This window comes from Panulirus ornatus, chromosome 28, assembly GCF_036320965.1.
Source record: "Panulirus ornatus isolate Po-2019 chromosome 28, ASM3632096v1, whole genome shotgun sequence".
In the NCBI taxonomy this organism is placed as follows: Eukaryota; Metazoa; Arthropoda; class Malacostraca; order Decapoda; family Palinuridae; genus Panulirus; species Panulirus ornatus.
Window position 1 is genome coordinate 3,105,001 of NC_092251.1, and position 18,827 is coordinate 3,123,827.

Sequence of the window (18,827 nt, forward strand, 5' to 3'; positions counted from 1 at the left end):
AATAGATGGTCCTCTCTCTCTCTCTCTCTCTCTCTCTCTCTCTCTCTCTCTCTCTCTCTCTCTCTCTCTCTCTCCATATCATATTTTGTCGAAAGATCCCCGGATGAAAAGGTGCGTTCGGCGTTTAAATTTCCCAGGTGGCTGAGAAAGTGTTCCTAATGTATATTAGATCGTCTACATTTCTTCCAGGGTCGTCGTGTATATATATTTGCACCTGCAACATTGGCTCCCGTCGACGTGCTCACATCTCCAACACAGCGGATCCCGAGGCATCATGACACCATGATCTCTGAAGTCTACGATTTTATTATCCTCAGGTCAAAGTCGAAGGTGAAAAGTGTTCTGCTTAACTTCCGAGCTCTGTCGTGTTATTGTGTGGTTCCACCGTTCTATTCGCCCATGCAGTTCTTGTATCAATTTCCCGTTCCATTCGCTCACCCACTTCAACATCTTTCAAGTCGTACTCCAGTTGTAAAAGATTTCTATGTGATATTTTCTTTTTTTTGCATCCCATACTCATGTTCATATAGTTCAAAGGAGACACTTTCAACCGGCCTCACCCACTTGCAATACTGCAACTGGCCTTCAAGGAAGCGTATAGGATACGCCTGATTCACATCATGGGAATGCTCTCGGAGAGGGCCGCTTGGAACCTCTGTCTTATGACAATTTTATGAGGTTATAATGCTCCAGCAGGCCGGTCACCATCTCTTTTTACTTCTACCATTTATAGAGGTGGGGGTGGGGGGTTTGAGACTTCTCCACCCTCGGCTTGTTTACAACTCCCCTAAACTTGAGGGTATTTTCTGCATGAACAAAGCAAGGGGAACTTTTTTTTTGACTTACTCAGTTTTGTCTCCTCCTTACTCAGCTTGTTTCTATATATATATATATATATATATATATATATATATATATATATATATATATATATATATATACACACACACACACACTCACACACACACACACACACACACACACACACACACACATATATATATATATTTTTTTTTTTTTTTTTTTTTTTTTTATACTTTGTCGCTGTCTCCCGCGTTTGCGAGGTAGCGCGAGGAAACAGACGAAAGAAATGGCCCAACCCCCATACACACGTACATACACACGTCCACACACGCAAATATACATACCTACACAGCTTTCCATGGTTTACCCCAGACGCTTCACATGCCTTGATTCAATCCACTGACAGCACGTCAACCCCTGTATACCACATCGCTCCAATTCACTCTATTCCTTGCCCTCCTTTCACCCTCCTGCATGTTCAGGCCCCGATCACACAAAATCTTTTTCACTCCATCTTTCCACCTCCAATTTGGTCTCCCTCTTCTCCTCGTTCCCTCCACCTCCGACACATATATCCTCTTGGTCAATCTTTCCTCACTCATTCTCTCCATGTGCCCAAACCATTTCAAAACACCCTCTTCTGCTCTCTCAACCACGCTCTTTTTATTTCCACACATCTCTCTTACCCTTACGTTACTTACTCGATCAAACCACCTCACACCACACATTGTCCTCAAACATCTCATTTCCAGCACATCCATCCTCCTGCGCACAACTCTATCCATAGCCCACGCCTCGCAACCATACAACATTGTTGGAACCACTATTCCTTCAAACATACCCATTTTTGCTTTCCGAGATAATGTTCTCGACTTCCACACATTTTTCAAGGCTCCCAAAATTTTCGCCCCCTCCCCCACCCTATGATCCACTTCCGCTTCCATGGTTCCATCCGCTGACAGATCCACTCCCAGATATCTAAAACACTTCACTTCCTCCAGTTTTTCTCCATTCAAACTCACCTCCCAATTGACTTGACCCTCAACCCTACTGTACCTAATAACCTTGCTCTTATTCACATTTACTCTTAACTTTCTTCTTCCACACACTTTACCAAACTCAGTCACCAGCTTCTGCAGTTTCTCACATGAATCAGCCACCAGCGCTGTATCATCAGCGAACAACAACTGACTCACTTCCCAAGCTCTCTCATCCCCAACAGACTTCATACTTGCCCCTCTTTCCAGGACTCTTGCATTTACCTCCCTAACAACCCCATCCATAAACAAATTAAACAACCATGGAGACATCACACACCCCTGCCGCAAACCTACATTCACTGAGAACCAATCACTTTCCTCTCTTCCTACACGTACACATGCCTTACATCCTCGATAAAAACTTTTCACTGCTTCTAACAACTTGCCTCCCACACCATATATTCTTAATACCTTCCACAGAGCATCTCTATCAACTCTATCATATGCCTTCTCCAGATCCATAAATGCTACATACAAATCCATTTGCTTTTCTAAGTATTTCTCACATACATTCTTCAAAGCAAACACCTGATCCACACATCCTCTACCACTTCTGAAACCGCACTGCTCTTCCCCAATCTGATGCTCTGTACATGCCTTCACCCTCTCAATCAATACCCTCCCATATAGTTTACCAGGAATACTCAACAAACTTATACCTCTGTAATTTGAGCACTCACTCCTATCCCCTTTGCCTTTGTACAATGGCACTATGCACGCATTCCGCCAATCCTCAGGCACCTCACCATGAGTCATACATACATTAAATAACCTTACCAACCAGTCAACAATACAGTCACCCCCTTTTTTAATAAATTCCACTGCAATACCATCCAAACCTGCTGCCTTGCCGGCTTTCATCTTCCGCAAAGCTTTTACTACCTCTTCTCTGTTTACCAAATCATTTTCCCTAACCCTCTCACTTTGCACACCACCTCGACCAAAACACCCTATATCTGCCACTCTGTCATCAGACACATTCAACAAACCTTCAAAATACTCATTCCATCTCCTTCTCACATCACCACTACTTGTTATCACCTCCCCATTTACGCCCTTCACTGAAGTTCCCATTTGCTCCCTTGTCTTACGCACCCTATTTACCTCCTTCCAGAACATCTTTTTATTCTCCCTAAAATTTACTGATAGTCTCTCACCCCAACTCTCATTTGCCCTTTTTTTCACCTCTTGCACCTTTCTCTTGACCTCCTGTCTCTTTCTTTTATACTTCTCCCACTCAATTGCATTTTTTCCCTGCAAAAATCGTCCAAATGCCTCTCTCTTCTCTTTCACTAATACTCTTACTTCTTCATCCCACCACTCACTACCCTTTCTAAACAGCCCACCTCCCACTCTTCTCATGCCACAAGCATCTTTTGCGCAATCCATCACTGATTCCCTAAATACATCCCATTCCTCCCCCACTCCCCTTACTTCCATTGTTCTCACCTTTTTCCATTCTGTACACAGTCTCTCCTGGTACTTCCCCACACAGGTCTCCTTCCCAAGCTCACTTACTCTCACCACCTTCTTCACCCCAACATTCACTCCTCTTTTCTGAAAACCCATATATATATATATATATATATATATATATATATATATATATATATAATGAAAGGGTAAGAGAGGTGTGTGGTAATGAAAAGTGTGGTTGAGAGAGCAGAAGAGGGTGTTTTGAAATGGTTTGGTCACATGGAGAGAATGAGTAAGGAAAGGTTGACAAAGAGGATATATGTGTCAGAGGTGGAGGGAACGAGAAGTGGGAGACCAAATTGGAGGTGGAAGGATGGAGTGAAAAAAATTTTGAGCGATTGGTGCCTGAACATGCAGGAGGGAGAAAGGCGTGCAAGGAATAGAGTGAATTGGAACGATGTGGTATACCGGGGTCGACGTGCTGTCAATGGATTCAAACTGGGCATGTGAAGCGTCTTGGGTAAACCATGGAAAGTTTTGTGGTGCCTGGATGTGGAAAGGGAGCTGTGGTTTCGGTGCATTATATATGACAGCTAGAGACTTGAGTGTGAACGAATGTGGCCTTTGTTGTCTTTTTCTAGCGCTACCTCGCGCGCATGTGGGGGTAAGGGATTGTCATTTCATGTGTGGCGGGGTGGCGACGGGATTGAATAAAGGCAGCAAGTATGAATTATGTCCATGTGTATATATTCTAACCCATTTCTTGATGGTTAATCATCTCAAAAGAAAAAAATGATCTTTTCTCATAAAACGACATCTCGAACTCTTCATTAACTGATGACCACCATCATGTCCAAGAGATTACTCTTCTTTCATTTTATGATCGCATCACGACTCTAAATATATCACAAAAAACTCTTACCAGTCACACAGGAGGTTGTTACCAGCGTACCTGAAGCCAACCTGGACAACATTACTAGGAGTGAATTTCATAAGCATATAATCTCCATTATCCCTCGACTCGTGTTGACGTCAGTGGAGACAGGCAATGTCAGGATGCGTACCGTGTACCGTACCCCACGGGCATTCCCATCACTCGTCCTGTAATTATGTATTCTGATGGGAATTGATCTTCAACGCTGTGGAAGTTGACTAGGAAGTTCTAGACAGGAACGGTGTTAGCAATTTTGGTGTTATATATATATATATATATATATAACACCAATATATATATATATATATATATATATATATATATATATATATATATATATATATATATATATATATATATATATATATATATATATATATAGGAAAGGATCACAATTTTGCGCGTAATCAAGTATTTTCTTAAGAGTCCACGGAGAAAATGAAACACGATAAATTCCCAAGTGCACTTTCGTGTAATAATCACATCATCACAAGAGAGAAATATAACAGTCAGTTGATATACAACGAAGAGACGTAGCTAGGACGCCATTTGGTAAACATGCGATCGTCCATGTTATGAGTCCATCTTGCTTCAAGACTTAAACACCTTTCTTGGACTTGCTACCACCTTTTGTATGGTCTGTCTGTCATCTTTACACCTTTAGAAAATATTGTTCCTGCATCTTCTCCATTGTATACCGAACCTAACATTAAAACGATATTAGGAGTGTCGATATGAGAGTGGAATATTGAATATTGTTGTATCTGCCTCTTATTAATTTCATGCAAATTGTCATCTGTAGTTTTTGTGAGTGCTTGCTACCGCTTTCATTGATTATATATATATATATATATATATATATATATATATATATATATATATATACACCGTCTAATCATTAGATAATTTTTCCATTTAGATTAATTAACAGATAAATACATAATCAAAAATACCTTCTCAAGGAACTGTAATATTTTGTTTTGCTAACCACTTCATCCTTAATACACTCACCTTTCAAAACTGATTCGTCTAGAGTTTTCCACTTTAATATCTCACGTTCCTATCTTCTCTTCATCAACTAATTGAAGCAGCTTAAGCTTCCATCGCTGACAGTCAGAAGCCTCATCCTCTCTTCCCTTTAGGCATACTTAGAAACTTGTTTTTTTGCAACATATCTAGCTATATTTTTTGTCCTTTGTTGTGGTACTCTGCTTAATAGCCTTGGAAAGTTAATGTCAGGGGTAAAGTTATTATTAACGAGTGATACTTTTTCTTTTTCTCCCCCGTTCCATTCACGGTTGGTGTTAGCTTGAGAAAGAACTTCTCCACGAGTGGTATGGAGACCTCACACCACTTTATCCACGCCATTCTCTCCTTCCTTCTGCCATCTGTAAGCACGTTCTTCCAATGTCGATGGGTAATTTCTTTTCTCTCTTTCTTTCTTTGTGGTCGACTCCTCAGGACATACGGTCCCCTATTCTCTACCCTCGTTACTGTAGTAATACAGATGCATCACTTTCCCATGATTAGAAGATGCGCTCCTTCTGTCTTTCAATAATATGTACTATATTCCTTTTGATTTAATGGATTTCTCACAAGATGTCTTCTTGGAATCATCTCTTTTCTGATGATGATATCAATAGGGAAGCTTACTGCATCAGCCTTATTATAATCATGATTTCTTTCTGAACGTTTACCATGATTTTTTTTTCGTCCTTTATTTGTAATATCTGCTTTTCCTGGAATATTTCCTAATCATTGTTCGGGTAGTTTGTGATAGTATATTAGGTTTGATTGATGATAATTCAGAATTGATATGGACTCTTTATGAATGTGAAGTGGTATATTGTAGTCTATAAATCTTGGTCTAATGTTCTTGTTCGAACTCCTTAGTCACGCACAAAGGTACACGCACACACATACGCGCACACATGCGCCCAACACGCACACACGTATAAAAACAAACAAATGCTTAAACTCAAATCCAAGGACGCGCGCGCATTACAAGCAGTTGGTGTTAGGTAGCGCCCACCGCACACACGTTTACATACATACACTAAATGATAAATGATATCAAACGAACTGTCACACACACACACACACACACACACACACACACACACACACACACACACACACACACACACATACATACAGCTTGTCGAAGGAATATTCTTCGATCCAAATTTCGTCACAGGAGATAAATTTCTAAAGATTGCCTGTACAAGTCAAGAGTGAGCACGCAGAGTGACACTCTAGAGTCAACCTGACTTATTTCTTTTAAGTTTCTCGAGGCTACTATGAATGTCTCAAAGAACTGGAGCAAATTCTTTACTACGATGCGGCACCGCCAACACCATCTTTGGGAACACCAGGTTAGGGTTGGGATGACAGCGAATGTTGTGATAGGAGGGGGGGGGGGGGGGGAAGAGGGGTGGAGGAGGTTAAAGTTGAGGTAAGAGAGAAGAGTTGGGGAGATGAAAGGAAGAATAGGAAGATAAAAAGATAGATAGATAGATAGATAGATAGATAGATAGAGAGAGAGAGAGAGAGAGAGAGAGAGAGAGAGAGAGAGAGAGAGAGAGAGAGAGAGAGAGCTTTAGTGGGGAAAGGCTTTGACCTGTCTTAATTCTTTTTTCTCTGTGGTATATCTGTAACGACTTGGCCCCCGTGATCATCACAGTTTTTCAAGCTTTATAGACATTTGTGAGGGCCAGTGTTCCCAGTAACTTTTCCTTTTATCTCCGTTTTTTCTTCTCTGATTCTTCGTTGAACTATCTTTCGCAATCTTCAGGGAATTTTGCTTTTTTATTTGAATAGTTTTGCTTCCCCTCTGAGATTCTTATATGTTTTTTTCTTTTTTTTCTATGAAACTCATGGTGAATTTTCTCTTTATGGTTTTTCATTTCTTGGTTTCCTCTTCTTCCATGTTTCCTTCTCATATTTATTACGTGACTTAGATCTTTTAGCTTGTACTGGTTTTGAGCTTTTTCTCATTCTTTTACCATTTCCCTAAGGTTTTTACCTTATCATAGCAAGACATTACACCCACCTTCCCCACGTCCTTATTTGTTTTGTTCCTCTCTCGTATCCTTATCGTATCTCATCAGATTTAGGCAATACCATAGAGAGGATCACTCGTTCTCTCATCAATAATACACATACATCCGCTCTGCCACTAAAGCTTACCATCGAAACATCCTTTACAGCTCTGTTCCTCATCGCATCATCGAAGCTTGATATCCCCTACAATTTAGCAAGGAAGCTAAAAACCTTCCTTCTCTATTCCTATCCTAAGACAAAATCTCTCGTATCCCTCTGGAGGAGGCGCTGACGAAGGAGAAGGCTTTGGAGAGCCTTCCTTTGGGCAGGGAAGAAGGTGGATCTAATACGCCTTAGCGTCCACACTTCACCAGGCACCAGCGATATTATGTATGAGTTATCGATGTGTGTGTGTGTGTGTGTGTGTGTGTGTGTGTGTTTGTGTGTGTGTGTGTGTGTGTGTGTGTGTGTGTGAGAGAGAGAGAGAGAGAGAGAGAGAGAGAGAGAGAGAGAGAGAGAGAGAGAGAGAGAGAGAGAGAGCTGGGTGTCTTATTTTTCGTATCTCCATACTGTCGATACCCAGCCACTCGTCATTCCAGTATTATTTACTACCTTGCGTATATATCTTGCCTAACGCTTCGAAAGGGCTGTTACGCTCTTCAGAGGGAAAATTTTATGGCGATGCGTATGAATGTATGTATTAATACTTCCTTCATTTCTTTCACGAAAGAGTTTATGTGTGGAAATCCTTTAGTCTTTGAAATACTTTCTACAGGCTTCGGTCTCGGACAATGGTGGAAAATAACAACTCGGATATTCTCCATGATAGAGTGAATAATGGTAAAACAAATTGGGTCCAAGTGATAAAAAATCAGGTCTAGTTAATTTCACTGGAATATATGAGCGCCAAGCATGTTATTATTTTAGGCATCGTCTGTAATATGACTCTGAGAAAAAGCCCTTAATTGGTACTGTCACAGAAATAAATTGCATGTGTGTGAAACCACAAGTGCGTCTTGGCCGAAAGGACCAGATAGAACATTCCACTTAATAATGACGTTATTATTGTCCTTGAGAATATGAATGTATACTCCCAGTCATTCCCCCATTCATCATTGAAGAACGTAATTACGGTCATGAACGTGAACAAGTTGTACGTACAGAATCAGCTACTCTGTTTACAAGTTTCATGGTTATTTACGTTCGTGTTGACATTAACCATTTATGTAGATATTTTGTCTCTGGTTTGTGTGTGGATGTCATTGAAATAATGTATGAATAGGAATTTTTTGCTTGACCTTGTGTGTGTGTGTGTGTGTGTGTGTGTGTGTGTGTGTGTGTGAGTGTGCTGTGGTCTGTTGTGTTTCTTTGAGCACATTTGGCAGCCTTGCGCCTCTGTTCATTTCATGTGGTCCTACATGGGTTTACGTTCTTCATTTTCTCAATTACAAGTCGTCCTAGATATGTGCTCTGTAGCTCGTGAGTTGGGAAGTGTGTTTATAAACGCGATTCACAGCTTGTGGTGGTTAAGAGTGCAAGGTCATAACCCTTCCATGTTTTTTCCCCAGCTATAGCTGAATAAACAGCATCGTTTGAGTAGTGTTGGAAAAAATATGCTTGTAGTCTGACCCTTCTTAAGTCTTTTTATTAACGACATTTTCTGTCATCTTTTGTTTTTAATAAAGAAGAGTTTAGGGTTAGAACAGAGTCTTGGGGAATTCCAGTATCTGTAGTAAATATTCAGAATGGAATGGAACCAGCTGTATATGGATGTGGTGTTTAGAGAGGTAAGAGAAAATAAAGAGATGATAGAGATGGGAGGGCCATAAAAGGGTAAATTTGACGAGAAGATAGTGGTGTCAGACGAAGAGAAACTCTAGTATCAGACGAGAAAAGACTGGCGTCAGATAAGAAGTAACTGGTGTCAGGAGACACTAATGTCAGACAGGAAGTGACTGGTGACATCCTGGTGGCGGATGGGTAAAGCCTAGTGCCAGACTTCTTAGGAGGCTTTCGAGTAATTCAAGACATGGAAAGTTTATCAAAAGTTGTCGATGGAAGAGTAATAGAAGTTTAGTGAGAACAAATGTATCTGCAACGGAAGGGCAGGTGCGACATCAGTACTGGGTTGCTGAGATTAAATTGTATTTTTTATAAGGTGACATAAAAGAATGATTTCATACGTATTTGAGGATTGTGGGTTTGGAGTTTAATGCGAAACAAGGATCACCTTCATAGGCTAAGGAGCTGCAAGGAAGTGATTGCCACAGAGTCTGCTTGTCTGTGGGTGTTTGGTCTTCCTAATGTATAATGAGAACTAGTTAGAAATGAGAGATTGATAGCTAGATAGATGGACAGATAAATAATTGATAGATAAAACAGATGGTAGATAGATAGGATAGATAGGTATGTGAGACAGAAATTAAGGAATATTGTTGGATGGATTAATAGATAAGTAGAATTCTTGTGGTACTGTTGACTAAATAGAAAGACATACCCATAGATACATAGACGGAATTTAAGGATTATTGATGCAGTAGGACTGGGAGAGATTGTTTTCCAGGTCAGGGGTTGAGTTCCTTGCAAACCTGCTTTTGTGGTAGTGAAGTCAGGGCGAGTGAAAGGTTCTATACTAAAGTTGGGAAAGTTACGATAAAAGTATTTGTCTAAGGCCAGAAAAAAGTTTGTTGTTATTGGACTCTTGTGTGAACTGACCGTATATTTTAGGAGTAAAGAAATTGCTCTTTATTAGTGGTAATGGTGTGTTAGGGTCGGTACCGTGCTGTGAGGAACGGATTGTTGAGAGGTTTAAGGTCTGTTTGAGGTTTGGGACCGATGTGAGGTTTGGCCAGTGTAAGGTATGAGGATTGAGGTCGATAAGAGGTTTGTTCAGTGTGAGGTTTAAGGTCGGTGAGGTTTGAGGTCGATGAGGCTTAAGGTTGGTGTAAGGTCATGCCGTGGTATGAGTGACAAATTTGAAAAATGTATGAGCATTTCTTATGGATATCTCCTGTCACAGAAGCCTTTTGATATTGATAATGATGAAGCGATATGTGAGGAGGTTGTCTTTAAAACATGGCTAAGGCATACTGGAAAAGAATGGAAGATTATGCAGTCTCTTTAAAAAATAATTCTCTTCTATTTATTTAATTGTAAAAATCGTGTTACTTCGATTTTACCTGCAGAAGGTAGATGTTTAAAGTAAATACAAGTAAAAAAAACACCAAGGAACTTGTGTCTGAAAGAGATTAGCAGTGTTAGGTGGATCACAGCCTGAATGAGGAAAACTTGAAGTTGCGAAGGAATTTAGGGATTTGGGAGTAATGATCCATGAAAAAAAGAAAGATAGGTAGCAGGAAGCAGAAGTTGAGAGTAATGTTTGGGAGAGAGTTAGAGGTACTTTGAAAGCTTTAGTCAAGTGTGCAAGAAGTTTACAAGCGGAAGCGCTTCTTCCTTGGTGTGAAATTTCAGTTTTACTAGATTCTGAGATATATTTTTTTTTCTTTTTACGTTAGAGGCTCCAGCTACAGAGAAAAATCCACATCAAGGCCAGGTCTTAATTGAAATGTGAAGCGGTTAATGAAAGGAAAAAGAAGAGGCGGAAAAAAATGTACGAGATTTTTGTAAAGTGTAGAAACAGATAACCCGCAAAGTTCATAAGGAATTAAGAAAATAGATAAAGTAAAAGATGAATGTATGGAAGATAATCTGATGTGAAGAAACAGTAAGTGAAGGCAAAAGCTGAATCTGTATTTTAGACGATAGAGTCATCTGGAAACGTGTGATACAGGAAGAGGTTACAAGAAAAATCGCTTTCAGAAAAGATGAAGATGCGAGGACGAGAAGAGACCAGAGAAAATCATGGTCACGCTCAGTGAATGGACTGTGACAGACAGTCGGCTTTTTTTTTTTTATCTTATTCTTTTGTCTTTTGTTAAGGCCAAGAGGTCGAGGGAAGAATTGCTCATCCTGCCCCCACTGAGGCGTTGAATATATGAGGCTGGAAGAGTGGAGGAAAATGTAGGTGTTGCGAGATGATTCATCTTAGTGTAGACACTGAGGAACTTTGAGATATTAAAGTGGACTAGTGATGAAGAATACCAAGACCCATATATATATATATATATATATATATATATATATATATATATATATATATATATATATATAATGTACGATTTTAGAGTTACTGTGGACACTTTAAGAACGTATTTATTATGAATTTTTCGATTCGTTTAAAGAAAAAAGGAATGACTGACGGCTTTGATGACCCTGACAGCGAGGAACAGATTACATCGTCGCTGTGGACCAGTAATGGAGTATATATACATTGAGAAGGTGGTGAGGTCAAATGAACTTCATAATTCACCACAGTACAAATAAAAATGAGTTGAAGATAACAAAATCAGAACATAACCGCAGTTAACGATGTATCAAATGGAATTGTGTTACAGCATTTTGTACTACATGTAAGGTGCGTTGTTCGTGCATGTTGGAATAAAAATGAAGTATTTATATTTGTGCCTTGTGTCTAAGACTGTCGGAAACGCGAGTGCATTCATGGACAAGTTGTGAGAGGTTATTGATTATTCACGGCTGTGTGTGTGTGTGTGTGTGTGTGTGTGTGTGTGTGTGTGTGTGTGTGTGTGTACCACAGCACCCACTTCCGCTGGGAATACATCTTGATTAATGGAAAATTTCCTGTGGGAGTTGTTAGTGGTTGTAGTTGTAGTTAGCGTTAAGTAATTGGCTCATCGGATACTGGTAATAGAAATCATCCCAGTGGTATTAGTGTTGGTGCTGGTGTTGTTGTGGTGGTGGTGGTGATAGTTAAAGCTGTAAGGATTATGTAAATGGTATTTCTTCGGAAGAACGTTGTAGCTGTAGGTATACACAAGATATACACCAATCTCTGTCTGTCTGTCTGTCTGTCTGTCTGTCTGTCTGTCTGTCTGTCTGTCTGTCTCTCTCTCTCTCTCTCTCTCTCTCTCTCTCTCTCTCTCTCTCTCTCTCTCTCTCTCTCTCTCTCTCTTCATGTTGGCAAGTGGAGGAGTTGGCATGATTCATGGCGTTACCCTCTGTTACCATAGTGATGAGAGGGGAAACCGCCGCTTTACCAACGGCGGTGGCGTAGAGAGATATACATGACAGCTTCATCATCAGTGGTCAGGGAACTGGGGGAGTTGTTGAAGTAAGTCCCAGAGATGGGGGAGGAGGATGGATAAAGGGTCAAGCAAAAACCGAGAAAATATTTGGTAGTTTGTAAGAACCAAGTAGCAGAGAGACAATAACTGCCAATAATCGGTCATGAAGTCAGCCTATGAATATTGCATAAGTCATGAAAGAAACAGACGTTACAGTGTTTCAGTATTTATAAAGTTTGATAAAGTTTTTAGTTAGAAAGCAGAATATTGGTATTGTCGCAATATACTGGAGAAAATATTTTATGAGATACAAGCGCACTCTAGAATATCACATTGTAAAAACAGAGTGTATATATATATATATATATATATATATATATATATATATATATATATATATATATATATATATATATGAACTTAACCAATTACCAAATGAATGAAAAAGTATTATTGAAATATCCTAATGGAAAATACAATTATAAAAGCCTCTTTGTATTGATAGAATCTCGTCTCGTCCATAAATACCTGACCGACTCGTAAAAGGGTTTCTGTTTGAGCAAATTATCAAACATTATCATATAATTACACTTGAATATAACTTCATAAAAAATTAGCATAGCAAAACAATAGAAAGAGGGCCGAAGCGCTCTCCTGCGAATAAGAATTCAAATTACCTACAACTTGTCAGTAATTAGATTTCTCCTGTTCATGTATAAGAGAAATGGTATTATTGTTATTATTATTATTATTATTATTATTATTATTATTATTATTATTATTATTATTGTTATTATTATTATTATTACTATTGTTATTATTGTTATCAACTGTTGTTGTGGTACTTTGACTTTGCAGAAATTGGCTGTACTGTTAATTGTTGTTTCATTTATTCGTTGCAGTAATAGTTATGATTTATGACAGCAGTAATGATAATGGTAGTAGTAGTAGTAGTAATTAATAGTAGCTGCGGTTATAATATTTGATTAAACAGTATGAATGATAGCAGCAGAGGTGGGTTTGCCTTGAGCAGGAATGAAAATATTTTCTGTAGGAAAGCTGTGATGATAGCAGATGTAGTTGCGATAATGACAATAGTTGTTGAGCTGTTAGTAGAAAAGTCATTGTCGTTGTGGCAGAGATAGACGTGTAGAAACGGCTTTGACAGTGGCGTTATGAATTTTTCTCAGGTTAATCAGATTGTGGTTTAAGCAGTATTAATTACAGTTCTAGTAGTTGGAGACGAACTGTTAACATTCACAGTTTGTTGTAAGGACAGTAAAGTAGTGATGTAGCACTGTCAGAGTAAGAAACAGCTATGTCAAGAGCGATGATAGTTTTGATAATAGCTGTAGTCATTGTTGTAAATATAATTACAAGAACGGTAGTGGTAAATGAATTAACAGTAGTAGCATCATCATTCGTAACGACAGTACATATATTTGTATCGTCAACAGTAGCAATAATACCCGTAAGAACAGCTTTATTTTAGCCTTAGAACAGCAGCAGTAGTAGAAGTAACAGCAGCACCTGTGCTGTGCTATCGGCTGTAGCAGGACTAGTGGTATTCTTCCCCGGGCCAGAGTTTTCATAATGATAGATAAGTTCAAGATAAGTCCAAATACAGGGGCGCAAGGCCATTGTCGTGCAAGGAGACCAGTATAAACCTGTAGCTATATGGCCCAGGGACGAGACAAGAGCATCGGGGAGATAAGGATGGGGAGGGTGTCGAAGACAGGTCAGGCGAGAGGGTTACACGAAGACGGAGTCAAATGGTGATAATAGCAAGAGGTAAGTAGTATGGGATAAAGCAAGGAGGAGGAAGATGGGGAGAGAAGAGGCAAGGAAGGTGGGAGCGATGATGTGGAAGAGGAAGAGGTGTCACGGGTGGGGGGGGGGGGGGGGGGCGAGGAGGAGGGAAAACGATGACACAGGAGAGACAGGCAAGTAAAGATGCAGATCTGACGAAGGATGGGAAAAGATCTGGTGGGATATGTAAAGGACATTACTTATCCTCTTAAGTCTTTAATACAGCTCTCATGAGAAGGATATTAGTCGGACGCTTTTATTGACCCTGTTTGGGAAGACTCCTTTGGTTACAGGTCTTGATTTCTGACACTTGTTTTGATCATAGACACATGATATTCAGGGCAAGTTGAGGATATACACATCTTCCATAGACTCATATGTTGTATATTCAAAACCTCATCATAAACGTAAGTGATTATGGAATGTATACGATTTTCCCTCTTAATGCCTTCGGATGAGAATTATCCATGAGGAGCATTTCCCAGTAACACACGTGACGTATGATGTAATTCACTGTAATTAAAGCAGGCAGGTCATCAGCACCTCCTTCAGTACAGTGACGTATATTGTTTTAATCATAATGTGTTCTAAGCCTCTTACACATACATACTGGAGGGAAAACTGTCTGGTCTTTTTATTTGTCGTGGATCTAATGTGTTCTACAATTTTCATCAAAATTGTTGAGAGTAATGTTCCTATTTGAAGTATATTTCAATCAATATAGTATGCTCCAAAGGAGTTTAAAACTCTATACGTCTCACAGAGAGGCACCAGTTATGTTTAAAAGTTTATAAATAGCAAAGATAGGAATTATTGTAACAAAGAAATGATATAGGATTACGTGACAAGCAGTAATACGAGGCAGCTTTATCTCCAGTTGTTAATTAGTTACCATTAGAATATTCCTGTTGGTCTAACGTATTTTTCTCTTCATTTCCTTAGTTTCTTTGATCATTGCACTCCTAAGAACCATGCAGTCAGTATATGTTTATTGCCATTATATATTTCACTGTAAAATGATAATTTGTCTGACATTCCTAATTTTAGATATATGAAGATGGTGTTTTTCTGTAGGGTAGACTTTGTTGAATTGTTTGTCGAAAACCCACAGATGGAAGTTGTTGAAATACTTCGTGTTCACTCCATGTTCACTCCTGTGTTCATTCCATGTTCACTCATACCGAAACATGGAGATTTTTTGTGTTTTATTAGCATTCTGTTGACAATGATTATTCGTATAACCCATAAACAACAAATGCGTAACATCATGCTACTGGGAAAAAATATACAAAGCATATTTCTATTTTTCATTTTCTCCTTTTTTTTTTTAAGTCACTATGAGAAAATATTCACAAGTAACCACAAAATTACCATTGGTTTTGTATTGGATGCCAGCAAGTTCTTTACTGTTTTCAAGTAATGTTTCATTACTGATCGTCAAGACACTATAACAAATCATTGTAAATATAAACGCGTAGTTAAAGAATCTGGTCTTTGAGTTTGTGGACCGAGTTTAAGACCTTTGGATATCTAGCGATTTATTGATACAGACCTTATATGAAATATTGCAGATGCTCACGTCATTAGTAAGTGAGGAAAAAGTGGTGATGAATGATGGAGATAAATAGATGAATAGATAGATAGATAGATAGATAGATAGATAGAGAGAGAGAGAGAGAGAGAGAGAGAGAGAGAGAGAGAGAGAGAGAGAGAGAGAGAGAGAGTATGACTGGCTCACACGTGTGATCTAGGTTCCTTGTATCTGGTCCGACTGTTAAGGATTCCACGAAAGCAATTTGAAGACTTTGGACGCAATTGGATGGTCTGCATGAGAGAGAGAGAGAGAGAGAGAGAGAGAGAGAGAGAGAGAGAGAGAGAGAGAGAGAGAGAGAGAGAGAGAGAGAGAGAAACTTGAGAAGCTAGGAGTTGTGTGATGGTTTCAACTCTTGGCCAGTCTTGTCATGGGCCTTGAATTACCACTTCTAATCTGGGGCCCAAAGTGAACCCACCCTCTCTGGACGCCCAAAGTGAACCCACTTTCTTAGTAGGCTTAAAGTGAACCCAACTTCTCTGGGGCCCCAGACTGAACCCACCTTCTCAGGGGGCCTCAAAATGACCACACTTTATCAGGTGCCTAAGATAAGAAACAATTAGACCAAATTTTGTCTGCAAAATGTAAATGAGAGACAAATATAAGTATACACTTAACCTCGATTATAAAGACCTCTCTCTCCATCAAAAATGTTTACATAAATCTCCCAGTAAAGTTTTTTTTTTTTTTTTTTTTTTACTTAACATGATTCATGGTCACTTAAAGAAGGCAGTGAAGAAACACACACGACAACAAGACCTCAAAAGAAATCAGAGGAAATTATAGGGCCATCGAATCTTAATGAGGTTCATTTTTCAATGACCTTTTGTGTTCTGCCAACTTGTTCCTGCGAGAGGCGGTTCATTATGGCGCCGGAGTAACCTGATGCACCGCCCTCGTTACTCAGAAGAAGCTCGTTATCGTCCACTTGTCTGGTCATTAACCCAGCCTTACACAGGGAACTGTATCCTGCCACGATGGTCATGTCTTGAAGCCCTTAGACCTGTGCCATGGCGGGAGATGCTTATATATATATATATATATATATATATATATATATATATATATATATTTTTTTTTTTTTTTTTTTTATACTTTGTCGCTGTCTCCCGCGTTTGCGAGGTAGCGCAAGGAAACAGACGAACGAAATGGCCCAACCCCCCCCATACACATGTACATACATACGTCCACACACGCAATATACATACCTACACAGCTTTCCATGGTTTACCCCAGACGCTTCACATGCCTTGATTCAATCCACTGACAGCACGTCAACCCCTGTATACCACATCGCTCCAATTCACTCTATTCCTTGCCCTCCTTTCACCCTCCTGCATGTTCAGGCCCCGATCACACAAAATCCTTTTCACTCCATCTTTCCACCTCCAATTTGGTCTCCCTCTTCTCCTCGTTCCCTCCACCTCCGACACATATATCCTCTTGGTCAATCTTTCCTCACTCATTCTCTCCATGTGCCCAAACCACTTCAAAACACCCTCTTCTGCTCTCTCAACCACGCTCTTTTTATTTCCACACATCCCTCTTACCCTTACGTTACTTACTCGATCAAACCACCTCACACCACACATTGTCCTCAAACATCTCATTTCCAGCACATCCATCCTCCTGCGCACAACTCTATCCATAGCCCACGCCTCGCAACCATACAACATTGTTGGAACCACTATTCCTTCAAACATACCCATTTTTGCTTTCCGGGATAATGTTCTCGACTTCCACACATTTTTCAAGGCTCCCAAAATTTTCGCCCCCTCCCCCACCCTATGATCCACTTCCGCTTCCATGGTTCCATCCGCTGACAGATCCACTCCCAGATATCTAAAACACTTCACTTCCTCCAGCCTCTCACCATTCAAACTCACCTCCCAATTGACTTGACCCTCAACCCTACTGTACCTAATAACCTTGCTCTTATTGACATTTACTCTTAACTTTCTTCTTCCACACACTTTACCAAACTCCGTCACCAGCTTCTGCAGTTTCTCACATGAATCCGCCACCAGCGCTGTATCATCAGCGAACAACAATACGTTCACATGCATACGTACATTTAAGATGCACGAAATAGAGAATGTTCAAGACAAGGGGCCCTACAATTTGTAAAACTCCCTCCCCGTAGAGTTCAAATAGGTATTTACACACACACACACACACACACACACACACACACACACACACATCAAAACGAAAACTAGGAAAACTATACTTCTTGCTTTCTGTACTCATATAAAGACGAAGTAGCCCCCATATCAGTCGTTCTACAGATGCGTGAAATACAGTTAATAAGATGACTCAGTATAGGTCCCACTGTGTCGGTTTGTAGCCTTGTATCTCAAGAGGATTGGTATGCCCATAATAATAATGTTCGAGAGGAGTAAACATAAGTAAACATAATTACAGTATCGAATACTCTGCGTGTGTATCGACATGAGCGTTGCCCGGCAAGGCTGCATCAAACGTATGAACAACATGGACTCGAAGGTAACCAAGATTTAGATAGATAGACAGATAGATAGATAGATAGATTGATAGAGATAGATAGATAGATAGATAGATAGATAGATAGATAGAGAGAGAGAGAGAGAGAGAGAGAGAGAGAGAGAGAGAGAGAGAGAGAGAGAGAGGACTCAACATATAGGAATCACGTCCATATTTCCACATAGCTGTTGAGATGCTGTTATGGTTTTTGCTACCAGTTAACTTCACTTATATCTGTACCTATCGTCTGCCAGATATAAACACAAACTTTTCCACTACCTACCCCCCCCCCCCCCACACACACACACATACACACAAATACTTACGCATATACAACTACAAATACACCTCTTGCCAACCAACATGCTGCCATCCAGTGTGCTCTACGTGTCTTGCCTACCAAAGTCCTCCCATCGTATTTCTCTTCGATGATATACGTCCTGTGTGTGGCTACTCATAGCAAACGTGTCTCTGCTCGCACTTCCTTAATAACTTTTTCTCCGTCGCCCTCTATATCAAGGAAGGATGATGCCTAATGTTATTTA